Here is a 16138-nt window from a genome sequence, read left to right as displayed (position 1 = left end):
AGGATATGGGTGGCTGGCGGCAGAACATGCGTGTCCACTCGCTCATACAGCTCTGCACGTAAATTCAAGGACAAGGACCATTTTGAACATTTTTATTTGCCATTTTGTGAATGAAAGAAAGCATGTATGCATGTATGTCTACTTGAGTGCCATGATCTTGTCCAATTAATCTGCAATACTGTATGTACTGCATCTAACGGGGCTCATTTTGCGGAGATGAAGGTAACCTGGTTCTCACGCAATGGTTGTGTAGCGGGTGGAATTGCATTCTATCACCCATTTCCCGAAATTTGCATTGATTGGAGGAGCGGGTTTGCTTGATTACGGGGCGGACTCCAACTTTCCATAATTAGACTGCAGTGAGACACGGAAGCCCTTTCGCTTCCTTCCGTTCCACCACTGACCGGGGGTTGTGTTGTTGATGTCGGGGAGGACACTCTAGCTGGTGCTTCTCGCTGTAAGCTGACTCGTACAGGTAAGGAGCATTCTTTTCACTATAGGGCCTTGCATTCGGGGAGGGTTCTTCGATTTGCCTCTAATGTGCGCTCTCCTGTCGTGCAGTCTCTCCTGCTGTAATTGCTCGTGGCTCGGCTTGTGGCTGGAGCACTGAAGTCCTCCGAGTAGTGCGCGAAGCGTGTGCAAGGTAGGATAAGTGATCTTTTTTTATTACGCTGACAGTAGGCCGCTTTGTTACCTGTGAATATGGGTCAAACTCTGTCTTAATTATTTTTAGCTTCTGCTACGGAGATCTTTGCGCCATCACGATTCAGATTGAGGCTACGTGCGCAGTATAACCACTCGGTATGTAGCCTATACATGATGCTGGTAATCCCTATTGTTAAAATTGCTGTATCCATCGGCCTAATTGTTATACCCCATGTTTACAGGGCGGGGAGTGACCAGCAACTAGGGTGACTCCGCGGCATCACAGGCTGCTGCTCTGTTTGGGAACATAGTCCCCTTTTTGGGTTACTGTTTCCACTGGCTCGATAGGTCGTGGGCTACTGTGATCGGGTTCTATCGACGCAGGCAGACCCCCAGCAACGCGCAATATCATCTGCTGACTACCTGCACTCGCGGCAACACCGCTGACCGCATAGGCTATTTTGTGTTTGAGTTTTGATTTGATTTATTTTGTGGTTGCATAGGTGGCAATGTGCAACACCCCTATTTTGTGATTATTTTGTGGACGTGGGGGATTCGTGAGAGGCATACCCCTCGCCTGTTTCTGCCATATTATTTCTGTTTTCTTATCAAATTTAACTGAAGACATTCTGTGTTCTTTTGTTTTTGTTTCTTTTGGTTTGGGTTGATTAATTTTGTGGGACCTGACCTGACTGGGTCTTCTGAGGTCTGTTCCTCAAATTGCAGCAGCCTAACTGCATTGGGGGGACTGGCTTCTCCAGTCCCAGTGGGTCTCTGTCTGACTGTCTGTGTGTGTGTGTGTGTGTGTGTGTGTGGTGTGTCTGTGTGTGTGTGAGCGTGTGTGTTCAGTGGTGGTTACTTAACATCTGTCTACTGTATCCCTTCAACCAGGGTGGCTGCACTCCTTCGGCGCAGTGTCTCCTCGAGCAGCATTGACATAGCAAAGTTAAGTAGAGTGGAATGCATTAGTCTGTACTGAATTGACATAGCCTATACACTGTACTCGATCCTGTGTCTCAAGCCCCTTTTCTCTCTTCTATATTTTGGACAGGTGTGGTCGGAGCGAGGCAACCGGCAGGCAGACCTTGGTGGTGGACCCCTCTTCACTTTCTTTGCTGTGCCGCACGACGGGTGTTTATCTTATTATTTTTTTGTGTGGTTGGTGTTTTTTATTATTCCTTCACGAGTGGTGTATATTCTGGGACTTCCTCTTCTCTCGCTCTACTGCCCGGTAAGCCTATGCCCCACCCCCAGTTAGTTCTATAAACATTTGCACAGGCTTCTCTCCAGTGTGGCTATCAGGTTAGCATATTAGTGGAGTTGCAGCCGCCCTGAGTAGTTCCTTACTATAGTAGTGGAGCAATTGAAATTGTTATTTATTTTTATTGTGCTCAAGCAACTGTAACCCTTCCTGTTGAGGAGCGCCCTCACAGTTTGTAAAGTGACTATCTGTGTATGATGATTGAAAATATAAGAAAAAGAAAAGAGTGAATGAAAAATTGACCTGACAGAATTAATAAAAATTGGTCTTGTTTGAACCCATGCCTCCTCCTTGAAGTGTGCACGAACCTGGGGATCTGTGAATATCTGTTGGGTAACAGGGGGTTAGTGGGTGTCCCGAGGTGACCCCCCCTCGGGTGGCGTAGTCGCAATTAGTAAAATTTCCTGGCCAATACTACAATTGGAACATTGTCAATCGTTTAGCTCTCTGGAAAGGCGTGGGTGTGTTCAAAACAGCTCGAACCTGATTGGAGAATTCACGTGCGTCTTTTTGAATCACGTACTACCTCAACCACTGACTTGTTTATACCCCGCCCCACGATCCCGCCCCGCGATTATGATTGGACAGGCAGTGACATTTCTGATTCTGTTTGGGCTCGTCTAAGATTTCCAGACCCTTGTGCGAACTCAAGAAGTTGAGCGGAAATGCACAAAGAGTCTGCGTCCGAACCAGGCTAGGATGAAGGTGCTTTTACCTCTACATGGTGTGACGGCAGGCCTACTTTGTCTCCGCTCGACTCAAATGATAAAGAAGCATCAAACTCAATGAGCTAAGACGCCATACCATCACTCCGGGGACCCGGGTTTGATTCCGACCTGAGGTCCTTCGTCGATCCTTCTCCCCTCTCTCTCACTGTCCCATCCTAAATAAAGGCATAAAACCCCCAAAACAAAGAAATAGAAAACAAGAAACAAGTTTTGCAGCAGCATGTAGCATTCCTCTTCCAGAGCCGTGGGTCATGATATGGGCCGTAACCCAGATGCATGTCATTAGTGGCTGCACCAGATGTGGTCTTTAATACCACGCTACAAGAAAGGTCTTGATCTAGTTAAGATGTAAACTCATAACAAGAACCCTGTTGTAAATTTGCTGTTACCAGAATGGCAATGACCAAGTTGTAATGCTTTACTTGTGTTGTGTTTAGATATTTAAAAACGAGGTCTAGAGCAGTGTTTCCCAACCAGGGGTACGTGTACCACTAGGGGTACGCGAGCACACCTCAGGGGGTACGTGGAAAAATGTGATAATGACAATTGAATAGAGTATAGTAATACTGTGATAAAGGAATATATAGAGAGCATGAGATAAGGGGTACTCATGGTACAACAAAAAGGCTTAGGGGGTACGCAAGTCGAAAAAGGTTGGGAAACACTGGTCTAGAGCAGTGTTTCTCAACAGGGGTGCCGGGGCACCCTGGGGTGCCGCGGGCCCCCCTCAGGGGTGCCTCGGAAACGTGGTTGATAAATAAATTATGTAATATAATACATATTTGAGAGAGAGAGCAAAACAGATAAAAATAAAGAACTGAAATTATCCAAAGATTAGATCGCGCTACTAGAATATTGCCAAGCAGTACCCAAGTACAAGTACTGTCAGTCTGACATGAAGCACATTCGGCTAAGTTTGCAAAGTCTGTTTCCTACTGGTTTCTTACTGATTAGCTCAGTGTTTCAACGAAAGCCAACCTATTTACAGTAAGCCCCTATGCCAGATCAGCACGGACTGTGAGACGACGTTTGCATTTGTGAGCAACGTGAAGTGTGTGTGTGTGTGCTTGCGTGCGTCTGTGTGTGTGTGTGTGTGTGTGTGTATATATACGTGTCTGTGTGTACATGTGTGTGTATGTGTGTGTGTGTGTGTGTGTGTACATGTACGTGTGTGTGTGTTTGTGAGAGAGAGAGTGAGAGAGACCGAAAGAGCCAGAGAGAGAGAGAGAGCGAGACAGAGAGAGTGAAAGAGATGAGAGAGTTGGGGCGGGGGTTCCCCGTCTTGTACCGTGTTCTGCAACAGGAAGTGTTTTGGGGCCTGGTGGGAAAAAGCAGAGCATGTGGCGCAACCGTCCTCGCCTTACAAAATGCAAGTGGAAGTAAGCGAAACAGACAAGTTCCACTGAAGTGTGGGTTGGGGGTTGTTCCCGCCATAGCAGCTGCATACAAAGCTGTGTCAAAATACAAAATGAATTCCACTTTCTGCTGAAGAGACACAAAGCTCTTTGCTTTACATTTTACCATTTCCCTGAGGTTGATCCATTATGTCAATTTTAATCAAATCCATGGGACAGCCACCAGGATTTACAGCAAAACTTCAGTGTAAAATCAATAGACACATTTAAATAGGCTATGACGAAGACCTGTTGTTTCAGCTCGTCTGCATTCCATCTGAATCTGGACCTAATTTGAGCACGTCCACACAATCGTTCATTTCCCCAAGGAGCTTAGTTGTAGACTCACAACTCCAGGGTTTTGTTTAGTTTATTAGCATATTTGACATGGGCCATGTACAAGACAGGGATGTGTTTCTCGAAAGCGTAGTTGTTAGCCAGTTAGCAACTTGGGTTGTTGCCAATGGGAAATTGCATTCCAAACAACAAAGTAGCTAACGTAGTTAGCAACTATGGTTTCGAGAAATGCACCCCAGTTCTAGTACCAAAGCTAATTTACATCTCTGGTCCCTTGGTAGGAAGCTACAAAACAAACACACATTAAAAACATGGACAATACATGTCCTACCACTACAGGTACACAGTTGAGCTGCAATATCACGCTAAAACACAACACAGTATATGCTGTATGCTATATAGCCTACAGTTCAGTTTCCTGTAAAGTGAAACTAGTTACACATGCGCTTTCTGCTGCTCTCCTGACCCTCTTTCTGTCTGACACTATTAATCAATGAATCAATCAATATTATTTATATAGCACATTATCATACAAAACGTTAACCCCTTAAGACACGGCTTTATAAATTAGCTGTTACCAGATTTGCAATGACTAAGTCATAATGTATTACTAAAGGCCCCGTGCACTGTCATAGTAGTGTACTGTAGTAGTTAACTTTCAATGTCTATTACAGCGTGCTACAGGAGGTACGGCGTGCATTAAGGGGCTACTGCAATGTGCTAGAAAGTAGAAAAAGAGGAAAGAAGAAAACACATTGTATTATAGGCCTACATGTAGATAATAGATAACTATCACCAAAGACAGATCAAAATAAAACTGTTTTAATTTGTTTTTTAAATCAGTGTATCACAAGAGGACGGCATGCTTCAGTATACTTGTGATTGTGGGCTGATAGGTGTGTGTGTGGGGGGGAGGAGTGCTTGGCGGTTCAGTCTGCAACGTGTTTCAGGAAGTAGAGACACTTCCTTCGCGAGGGCAGATGTGTTAGCATGTGTAGGTGCTTGGAGATAAACTGACTGAATGGTGTGATGCCAATAATCTCACCCGCAGGACGAAAACAAGTCATGTGTCAAGGTGTGAAAGGGAGCGACAGGTGTTGATGTTTTCAGATTGAAATAGATGGTGAGGTTGATGGAGGAGCAGTAGGCCTATATTTTCTAAGATGGAATCCCGAGCTAGATAGATATTTTGCAGGTAGAGTGGAAATGTGAAGACAGGCAGTAATACATACAACATACAGGACAATACAATACTAGCCAGGCCGTGCCCTCCTAGTGACACAACAGCTTCAGCGTTGCTATCAGTCAGGTCAAGAGTCAATGCAAGTACTTTCTGAGTTCCCGCAAATATGGGAACTCCTCACACTTTGTTGGAAAGCAAACAATCATTAGCAAACCAAGGGAGGCCATTTGGGAAATGCCGTTTGGGAAATATTGATTTGTTATGCTCTTGGTCAGACCTAGCCTCGCAACGCCATCCTATTTACTCCACCCAAAGATTTTGGCTCCGCACATCGTCTGGCAAAAGCCTCGAGCTCGGTTCTCTCAGTGTTTAGCCAATCAGCAAACAGTTGAAAGTGATGACGCGGAACTCACCCGCGAGCTCCGTTACTGATTGGTTAAGGTAACTGTATTCACACTTTCGTTTTGTTATTTGTTTGCTTTTGCGATGCTTTATCGTAACAGGCATGCTATTAAAGCATAATATGGGTTTTAATTTGAGTTTGGAACTCCAATTCATTGAAATGATAGCGTAAGATCAGAGACGGATTCCTCATGGCTTTTGCCAGACTGATTGACGAAGTCAACAGTTGGCTTTTCGCCCAGGCTAGGTCAGACCAAGTCTCGAAGAGATTTGAAAGTCGATGATAATCAGGCTAATACAATATACAACACAATACAATATGTATTTACGTATAGAGCACAATGTCACAAGTATGAAGTCGACTCAAAGCGCTTTCAAATACACAGACACATACTCACATTCCCACATTCCCACGGCAGCTCTGGAGGTTATCATACGGCACCAATTGTTCAGGGTTCCCGTGAGAAAAAGTGCACACACACACACACACACACACAAACAGAGAGAGAGAGAGAGAGAGAGAGAGAGAGAGAGAGAGAGAGAGAGAGAGAGAGAGAGAGAGAGAGAGAGAGAGTAACTATAGTCCTAAAAAAAGAAAAAAGAGAAAAAAAGAAAAAAAGTCTGGAAGCGATCGTTGCATAGCCTTATTTCATAACACAGACCTACTAGCGTAGGAAGACGATGTAAACTCTACAAATCTGAATGGTGTTATGGAGATACTCTGCTGAGCGAGATATTGTGTACCAGGGGTTTATAAACTTGACCATGACACAACCTTTCACAACTCAATAGGTTTGGTGCACCCCTAAAACCCATCCAAGTAATACAGGAAATAACCCCTAGCACCCACTCGCGGCCCCCTAGGGTTCCCCGGCCCCCACTTTAAAAAACACTGCTGTACAGTATGCTACCCTGATGCGGCCACCCTGTTGTGCTGGGCCTTGAATTTCCAAAGTGTTTTTGTCTCCCCTCCTCACTACCTTGCACCGGTCTACTCCTTGTCCCTGTTTTAAGGAATGCTATATTTCTTAGGCTTTCTCTGTAACCAAATGTTCTTGAATGTTGGTTCTTCTATAGCCTAACCTTTAGAGAACCAATATCTAACATTCCCTCTCCGTTCTGTTACTAGGGTAACACACAACACATGACAGCTATGTCATCTGCTGACACCGTACCATATGAGGGCGAGTCGGGTTCGGGTCCAGAGGTCCGGGGTCAAGGGGCCAATTCCTGAGCCTACCCTGTCTCCCTCTCCCACTTACCTCTTGTCATCTCTTCACTATCCTATTTGCGTAAAAGACAGACAAGCCCCCAAAAAAACATTAAAAACAATGTCATCTGCTACACATATTGCACTATAGCACTCTAGTGGTTGACTTGTTTTGACAACCACTTTTTTAATGCCCAACCCCTGCTCTGAGAAGATGTTCTTGTTCACAGACACAGCCAGACAGAATGGCATGATGTCTATTGAGATGGCACCTGCCCAAAACAGCAGAGGACACCCATGCAAAAAGATCTATAAAAATGATCATATTGCACATTAGCCTGGTAAACCAGTAAGGCTGCAAGATTATGGGAAAAAAACATAATCACGATGATTTTGGTCAAAATCGTAATCCCAATTATTAATCACGATTATTATTTTTTTTTTAAATAATAAGATGAAATGTAACCAAGAATGATTTATATACGGGATGAGCAAAATAAAATGAATTGTAATAATAATGTAAAAGGCAATAGCATGAAACGTCCATTTCTGTCAGTAACACCAGCCTGTCAGTATGTTCTGGTTTTAAGGATGCTCATCAAAGGTAGGTCACTATTGCCACTATTAAATCAAGATTGAAATCACGACTTCGATTTCACGATTTTTCGATTAATTGTGCAGCCCTATAAACCAGCCTAAATGTGAGATTGGATATGTAATTTAGTCTGACCCCGATGAATAGTACATCCAAAGATTGTTGATTAGAACAACCCGTTGTCTTTCAAACCGAGCCTGTGCCTATAGGCCGGCGCTCTGACCAATCAGCGCTATCTTTCTCGCTGATGTGCTTTCCCAACGTTGCGAGCTCCGTCGTCACTCCCTCAAAACCCTGCCCGCTTTGATTGTAAACAAATGTCTGTGCTGTGATTGGTTTGCCTGATTCTTGGCAAGCCTGAAAGACCACTCCGACGATGCGAAGCTAGACCACTCGCAGCCATAACATTTTGGCGTCCAGCGCTGGTTTACTAGGCTAATTACACATATGAAAGTGGTCCATTCATCATTCTCCTCCGATTAACGCAAGTCACACATACACACTTCTTGTACTGTACATGGTATGAGCACTTAGTCTACTCATATGACTATATGAGGGCCATTTCAGGTTTTTAAACAATATATTTTTATTGACTTTTATGCCTTTACTGGACAGGACAGTGTGAGATGTTGACAGGAAGTGAGTGGGAGAGAGAGACGGGGGAGGATCGGGTCCCTGGAGTAGCAGTGCGTGCCCTACTGTCTGAGCCGTGGCAGAGCCGGCCATTTTCTTAAATTCCATTTTCTTTTTTCTTTTGTAAGTTTCCATGCAAGTTTTCTTCTTCCCTATCCACATGCTGTAGACTTTGGGTGTTTTGTGTAGCATTTGAACCACTGCAAGGGCCTCTGTCTACTAAGAACATGGACTACGAGAATAGAAATACTATGCGCCCTGCTTCCTCAAGAAGACCCTGAGCTGGCCCGTGCGGGCCACGCGTGCCATGTGTGGTGTGCCCCGCCGCCTCTCGTGCTGGTGTGCAACACCACCCAGGCCACGCGCCTCCACCACAGGGGCCATGCTGAGCACTATGCCTTCCTTGTACCAGCCTGGGGGTGCCTCTGCTGGGCATGCAACTGGAGGTCCTGCTCCAGATGTACACGGAGATGGGGCCGCTGTCCCTACAGCCCCTGCTGCAGTATTGAACTGAGCTGTAGCTTGTATTGGTTCTCGGGCTTGGGCTAGGGAGGGCGGAAATGGACTTGCCTGGCTCTTGCCCGACCTGTAGTTCCACGCAGCTTCACAAGCTCCACTATAAGGTCTGGGAGAGCACACATCGGCTGCCCCTTCAGTAAGTAAACATTTTTAGTTGGGTACACTATACTGCCACAAGTATTCACTAACCTGTCATGACTCACAGAACTAACGTGCCACACCATTCCTAACCCATAGGGTTGAATATGATGTCAGAAAATATTTTGGACAATTCCATGCTCCCAACCTTGTGGGAACAGTTTGGAGCGGGCCCCCTCCTTTTCCAACATGACAATGCACCAGTGCAGACACCAAGGCCTGTAAAGACATGGGTGACAGAGGCTGTTGTGGATCAACTTGACTGGCCTGCTCAGAGTCCTGACCTGAACCCGATAGAACACCTCTGGGATGAATTAGAGCGGAGACTGAGAGGCCTTCTCGAAACAACATCAGTGTGTAACCTCAACAGTGGTGTAGTCTACGTAGAATGCGGGTATACGGAGTATACCCACTTCTAAATTTCAGGGATTTCAGTATACCCACTTAAAATTGATTGATCCATTGTTTTGAATAGCTCAAATATATACAGTATACCCACTTCAGAAAATTCTCAAATATACAGTATACCCACCATAAAAAAGTAGACTACACCACTGAACCTCACCAATGCGCTTTTAGAAGAATGGTGCTCTAATTGTTGCAAAAGAGTAGATGCTGTAATAGCTGCTAAAGGTGAACTATATGTCATATGGGTTAGGAATGTGATAGCACATCAACTCATATGTGAGCCAAGGCAGGTTAGCATACTTCTGGCAATATAGTGTAATGCTCTCGTCTCTCTCTTTCTTATTTTTGCAACTCTTCTCAATCTTTATGTGAATGTGCTTAGTTTGTACATGGCTGTCTGTTTGTCTGTCTGGTTTCCTGTTCAGCACAGAGTTCTGCTTTCAGATGTGCTAAACCACCCACACAATCACACACACACACACACACACACACACACACACACACACACACACACACACACACACACACACACACACACACACACACACACAGAGACACACACACAGACACACACAGGGCTGGTTCTAGTCAACTTGGTGCCCTAGGCAAGCACCCCCTTTCCTTTTTGTGCATTGAGACATTGTCATCTGTAAACATAGCGCCATACATCTGATCGAACACTCCGAGTCCGAGTTCATGCATAATCATTATCAATGTGTTGTTAAGTGCAAAGAGGGCGTTTTTCCATTTGACATTCTAACTCTGTGGGACATTTAGGGCATTTCTGGTGCAATCACACACACACACACACACACACACACACACACACACACACACACACACACACACACACACACACACACACACACACACACACACACACACACACACACACACACACACACACACAGGCAGGGAAGCCGACAGGGGGGGGGGGGGGGGCAAAGGGGTCAGTTGTCCCGGGCCCAGGGAGAGAGGGGGCCCAGAATTGGGTCATAATTGCATTACATATATTGGGAGGGGGCCCTTTTAGCTGATTTTGTCTGGGGCCTGGCCAATGCTACCAGCGGCCCTGCACGGGTCTTCAACTTTTTCCAGCTTCATGCCTCTGCAGTGTGTATGTTTGTCTGTGTCAGCATGCATGCAAACAGAGTCACAGCAAGGAGAAACCTTGTAAAATTGCTCGGGCAACAACTAACCATTGTTTTCATCATTAGGTCTAGAGAATGCTTGTGTCATTTCAAGTGCAAACATGCATGCACAGGAACATGCACACACAGGCCCTGCCGTGGCCAAACGGGTCATCCCTATGTTCCCCAGGTCCTATGTTCCCCTTTTTTCAAAAAAGGGTTCTATGTTCCCCACTGCTTAAAAGTAGACTGCTACCACATGGCAAAGTGCAGGTTGCTGTTGCAACTGTGACAGGTTAGGTTTAGGGATAGTTTTGGTCAGGTCACAAATTGAAAACTCAGAAACATTGCATTTCTGTCAGGTTAGGTTTAGGGATGGTTTTGGGAAGGACACAATTTGAAAACTTGGAAACATACAATGCGGGGAACATAGAACCCTTTTTGAGAAAAAGGGTCCGATGTTCCCTGCTCCCATACAAAGACAGGGGAACATAGGACCCGGGAACATAGGACCCGGGGAACATAGGTATGCTCCCGGCCAAACGGTAGGGCATTCGTTTACCATGGGGCTGACCCGGGTTCAATTCCCGGCCCGGGTCCTTTGCCGGCCCTTCCCCGTCTTTCTCCCCCCACTCGCTTCCCCTCACCACCTTCACTGTCCTATCATAAAGCAAAAAAAGACAAAGAAACTGGTTTACTTAAAAAAAGAACATGCACACACAGCCATAGACATTAATGCAGACAAGTTACTATAATCAATCAATCAAAATGTACTACATTTCTATAGCACATTTCACAAGCACAGTCAACTCAAAGTACTTAAGCTTAGGCCTATAGTAATGAGGATATAAAGCTAGCAGTAATGATGCTACAGGTTAACCCCCTTTTACAGAGCCTGTTATACGTAGATAGGTTTCCCGTTTACATTCAAGTTGTGAGGAGGGGCAAGATGCTAAGCAGCCAACCACGTGAGCACATTTGACAGCAGTTTCCAACAATCAGAGGTTGAAGAGGGACCCTTAGCTCTGCATACAGACAGGAATGTTCACAAACAGAAAACCCATGTATGACCTTCTTGTCAACAAAATTGTAATGACCAAGTCTTCATTTGTTACTTAAGACTCTCTGCAATGTTGTTATGATGATAAGTGTTTTCAGCAAAGAGTGAATAGGCCCTTTCGATGGGCCCATCTGCAGGCTACAAGAACTGTAGAGTGTCAGCACTTCACATTCACACATTTATTATATATACATCGGCTGTGAAGGCTGCTCTGCAAGGTGTTTTGTTGCAAATTCATCCATCTGTTGAAAAGTTATCACACAAACCACAAACAAAAAGCAATCCATCTTTAAAGTGTTGGCCTCCCTGTACCTGTCCTAGAGCATTAGCACATAACATTTTGGTGCAAATAAATCTGTCCTCCCGTTCAAAAGTTGAGGGCCAAACAAAATGTCAGCCATGTTGAAAGCCTTGGCCTCCGAAATGTAATTAGTTCATAGTTCCTATGGAATCAACACATAAAAACTGGTGTAAATCTCAGCACCTGGTCAAAAGCTATCACGTTAACACAACATATCTGTGACAGTGGCGGCAGTGGAGGCTGCTACAAAACCATAATATCCAAGACGCTTTGCGTTTTGAGGATATAATGATCAGTTCTACTCCTCTAGAGTGCCCCTTAGTTTCTACACAGCACATGACAGACAAAGTGTGCAAATACGGATTGCTGACCCCCCCTACTGGTCAACAACTTGTGCTTACATACAGGAGCAACATTAATTAACATGCCGCATTTTGTTCATGTGAATTGTGAAATTATATTTTAGAGAGTAGGGAAGAAAGAGGTGCATGGTGCCTGGCAATAATCTGTACACCCCTTTTGAAAAGTAGCATTTTGAACAATATTCCAATGAGCACACAAGTTCATTACAAAATGTGCATATAGTAAGTTTAATACAACAACTTATTTTTTAGAAATCTTGGTGGTGCAGAAATGAGTACACCCCAACTAGTGTCCAGTTTTGTCTCTTAAAAACTCATGCTTAAGGGTGTACCTGGATGTATCATACGCATTCTGGTTTACTGGTATGCTAAACAACATATGCAGGTGAAATGGGGAAACAGCCTCTCTGCCCCTTTCAGTGTAGGCAATGGTGTAAGACAAGGGGGACTTTTATCTCCAGCCCTGTTTAACCTATACATGGATAACCTCTCCAAACAACTGGGGATGTGTAAGACAGGTTGTTTAATAGGGAACAATGTTTTAAACCATTTGATGTATGCTGATGATCTAGCCATCATGTCCCCCAGCACTGTTGGGTTCCAGCAGCTCTTGAATGTGTGCTCTGAGTATGGGGTTGAGTTTGATGTGCAGTATAATGCAAAAAAGAGTGTTGTGTTGATATGTAGAGCCAAGGAGGACCATAAAGTGCCCTTCCCAATGTTTTACCTGTCAGGACAACCTATATGTGTATCAAGCAGCACAAAATATCTTGGGCACATCATCACTGATGAGCTAGAAAATGATGCTGACATGTATTGGCAGAGACGAATGTTGTATGTCCAAGCAAACATGTTGGTAAGAAATTTTCACCACTGTTCTGATGATGTGAAAATAAGCTCGTTTCGTACCTAGGCCTACTGTAGCCCTATGTATGCAGCCTCATTATGGGTCAGCTACAAAAAAGAAACATTGCGCAAACTCCACGTGGCATATAATGACTGTCTGAGGATATTGCTGAAAAAGCCTAGGAGTTGCAGTGCTAGTAAATTATTTTGTGACTCAGGACTTTGTACTTTACCTGGTCTCTTGAGGAATCTAATGTTTAAGTTCATGTGCCGTCTGGATAAGTCTAAAAACCGTATTATAATGATCCTAACAAGCTCCAGATGCAGCTCTTTCCGATATCAATCATATAGTATGTGGAAGTATTGGTATGGGTGCCTTTTAAGACTGTCATGACAGGCATGTTTGTATATGCTTAGGCATTATTCTTGTTGTTTTTTCCCTTCTTCCTTTTCTTTTCCTGCCTATTTTATATGTTATTGTTTTTTTATGTATAATATGATGTGTGTCTTCCTATTGGGCCTAGAGCCTGTAATAAAGTTCATATATATACATAGTGCCTTCCGTGGAACCCAAGGTCGCTTTCCAATATAATAGGAGAAGGGGCTAGGGGGAGAGGGGAGGGTGAAGGTGGACCATAGACATCAGTGAAGAGATGTGATCTGAGATGTTTTCCGAACATAGTCAGGGTGGAGGCTAGAGGTACAGTATTGGGAAAGCAGCACAAAAGGCTCTATCACCAAAGGTTCATAGTCTAGAGCAGGGGATGACAAGCTGGTACCTGCCGGAGGACCTCAGGGACATTGATTGGGAGTAGTGCTCAAGGAGATCTGAGAGGTACTAAGAAGTAAGAGTTATATGTGAGGAGCAGGATTGTGTATAATGCAGGGGTGGGGGACCTATGTCTCGAGGGCCGTTTACAGCCCTTGAGGCTGTCTTATCTGATCTGGCCCCAATATAATTTTAATATTATGCAGTTTCACATGAAATATGACATTTTGTGTATATATATATATATATATATAAAGTTAGAAATTACATTTGCAATACAGGTGTACAATTAAATTATATTTTCATGGGACCTTGTGAAGGTGGGGTCTGTTGTAAAGGTGGCCGTCTTCAATATAGGCCTAAAGTGCATGGGGAAACAGCACGGCTCTTGGAGGACTTGATCAAATTTGAAGTGGCCCCTGCTTGTGTGGGGGTATAGACCGAATATGTTACCACTGCTTTGTATGCTGAGTTTCTGACACACCGTAGCATAGAGGATTCCAACTAGAGGGTTGATAAACATGTTAACTTCCGGGAATCGATCGCGGCGGAAGAAAATGGCGGGTGGGGTGAAAATCGCTCGAAATCGCAAGAAATACATAGAGATGTATGGGTGACATTTACTCAATTTCCACATAAATTACAAAGAAATTTTAGAAAAGTACCATGATAAGTGAACGAGAAGTTGCAAAAGTGGGCGGAGTCTTCACCCCAGACGTTTGTATAGAAGTCAATGGGAGAGAGCTAAACTACGACCCCTACAGACAGATTCCCATAAAACATGCTTATGAACCCTCTAGTTGGAATCCTCTATGACCGTAGTCTGTCCATGGCTTTACTGGGCAGACCATAAAGGATACGGTTACAGTAGTCAAGGTGGGAGGTGGTGAAAGGGCATGGATTAGGGTAGGCCTATCTGTCAAAGACTCTGACAGTGAAGGCCGGAATCTACACATGACATTTATAGGAAGGCGGATTTGGTGGTGTTATTGATGTGAGTGAAAGTTTAGAGTCCAGGATGACACCTGCATTTTTATCTTCTTGGGGAGGCCTGATGACACAGCCATCCCTATTCAGCAGGATATCAAGGGCTTCCTATAAACCTAACCCTGTTACATAGACTTTTGACAAAAAAAGTACACTTGACTTGACATGACTATTAGAGAGATGGGGGACCAACACCATGAGCTCAGTGGTCAGTAGAGGTCGCTAGAGGGCAAGGGAAGTTGGCGTTGCAAGCTGTGCCACCCTTTTTCTTACAGTAAACTGTGTAGCCTATGTGCGTGTCTTGCCCACAGGTGGCAGGGAAAGGCAGACCAAGAAATCACTCATGTCAGTGGGAGCACGGAGGGTCTGCGTAATTAACCTGTGCTCCATTATGAAATATCCTCCTCCATGACTGAGGTAGCCTACTGATGGTGCCGTCCCGCTGCACTGCTCCCTTTCGGGCGCCATTGGGCGCTGCCCCCTTGAACGGATGTGGCATAAATGTAATTTTGTTATGTGCAGTGTGCACTTGTGTGCTGTGGAGTGCTGTGTCACAATAAGGCCCTCCGATAGGGGGGGTTGGGGTCAAAGGGGTATGTCGTCCTGGGCCCAGGGAGATAGGGGGGTGGGGGGGGAAGGGTGCAGAATTGGGTTACATTGTACATACATTGTATATTGGATAGGGGGCCTTTTCATATGACTTTGTCCTGAGCCCTGAAAAAGCTGTCAGCGACCCTGCAATGACAATAGGAGTTGGAGTTTCCCAGTTGGGCTTTCACGTCACATTGAAGACCTACTCCTTCTACAAGAAGAATGGACAGTGTTTCTATTTTAAAAAGCAAGCTTCTTTAATTGTTTAAATTAATGTTTCTGTCCTTTTCTCTTTCCCCCCATTTATTGACTCAGAGGGCCTGTAGTCTCTGTGCCTGGACTACAAGTGCATGCACAAATGGCAAATAAAGAAGTTGAGCGCGGTACGAGCATCAGGACATGTGCTATCTTGAGCTTCCCCTCGTTTTGGTTCCTCTTTCATTCTATTTAATACATTGCCTTTTTGACGACATGCAAGCAATCACTGCGTTAAACAAAATGGGCTACTATTGTCAAACTTTGCCAACGTTGGGTTTTCCTTTTGCCGCCCAAAGTCAGGTTGGCATTTGGGAAGGACAGTGCACAGAGGAGGAAGTTCACGTTTCATACTTTCCAAAACATCAGCTGACCGAATACGCACCCAAACCACAAAAATCCGAGTTACAAACTTCCTGGTAAT

The 16138-nt window shown here is 44.7% G+C and overlaps 1 long non-coding RNA gene across 1 annotated transcript; it reads left to right on the top strand.

Annotated features, from left to right (window-relative positions):
• The first annotated feature begins 543 nt into the window (after positions 1-543).
• Positions 544-1790, top strand: LOC134437490 (uncharacterized). The gene is made up of 3 exons (XR_010032392.1): positions 544-643; positions 734-801; positions 888-1790. It is a non-coding gene; the product is annotated as an uncharacterized LOC134437490 (long non-coding RNA).
• Positions 1791-16138: the final 14348 nt, after the last annotated feature.

Source organism: Engraulis encrasicolus, chromosome 21 (assembly GCF_034702125.1).
Source record: "Engraulis encrasicolus isolate BLACKSEA-1 chromosome 21, IST_EnEncr_1.0, whole genome shotgun sequence".
In the NCBI taxonomy this organism is placed as follows: Eukaryota; Metazoa; Chordata; class Actinopteri; order Clupeiformes; family Engraulidae; genus Engraulis; species Engraulis encrasicolus.
This window is presented reverse-complemented; position numbering and strand designations above follow the sequence as displayed.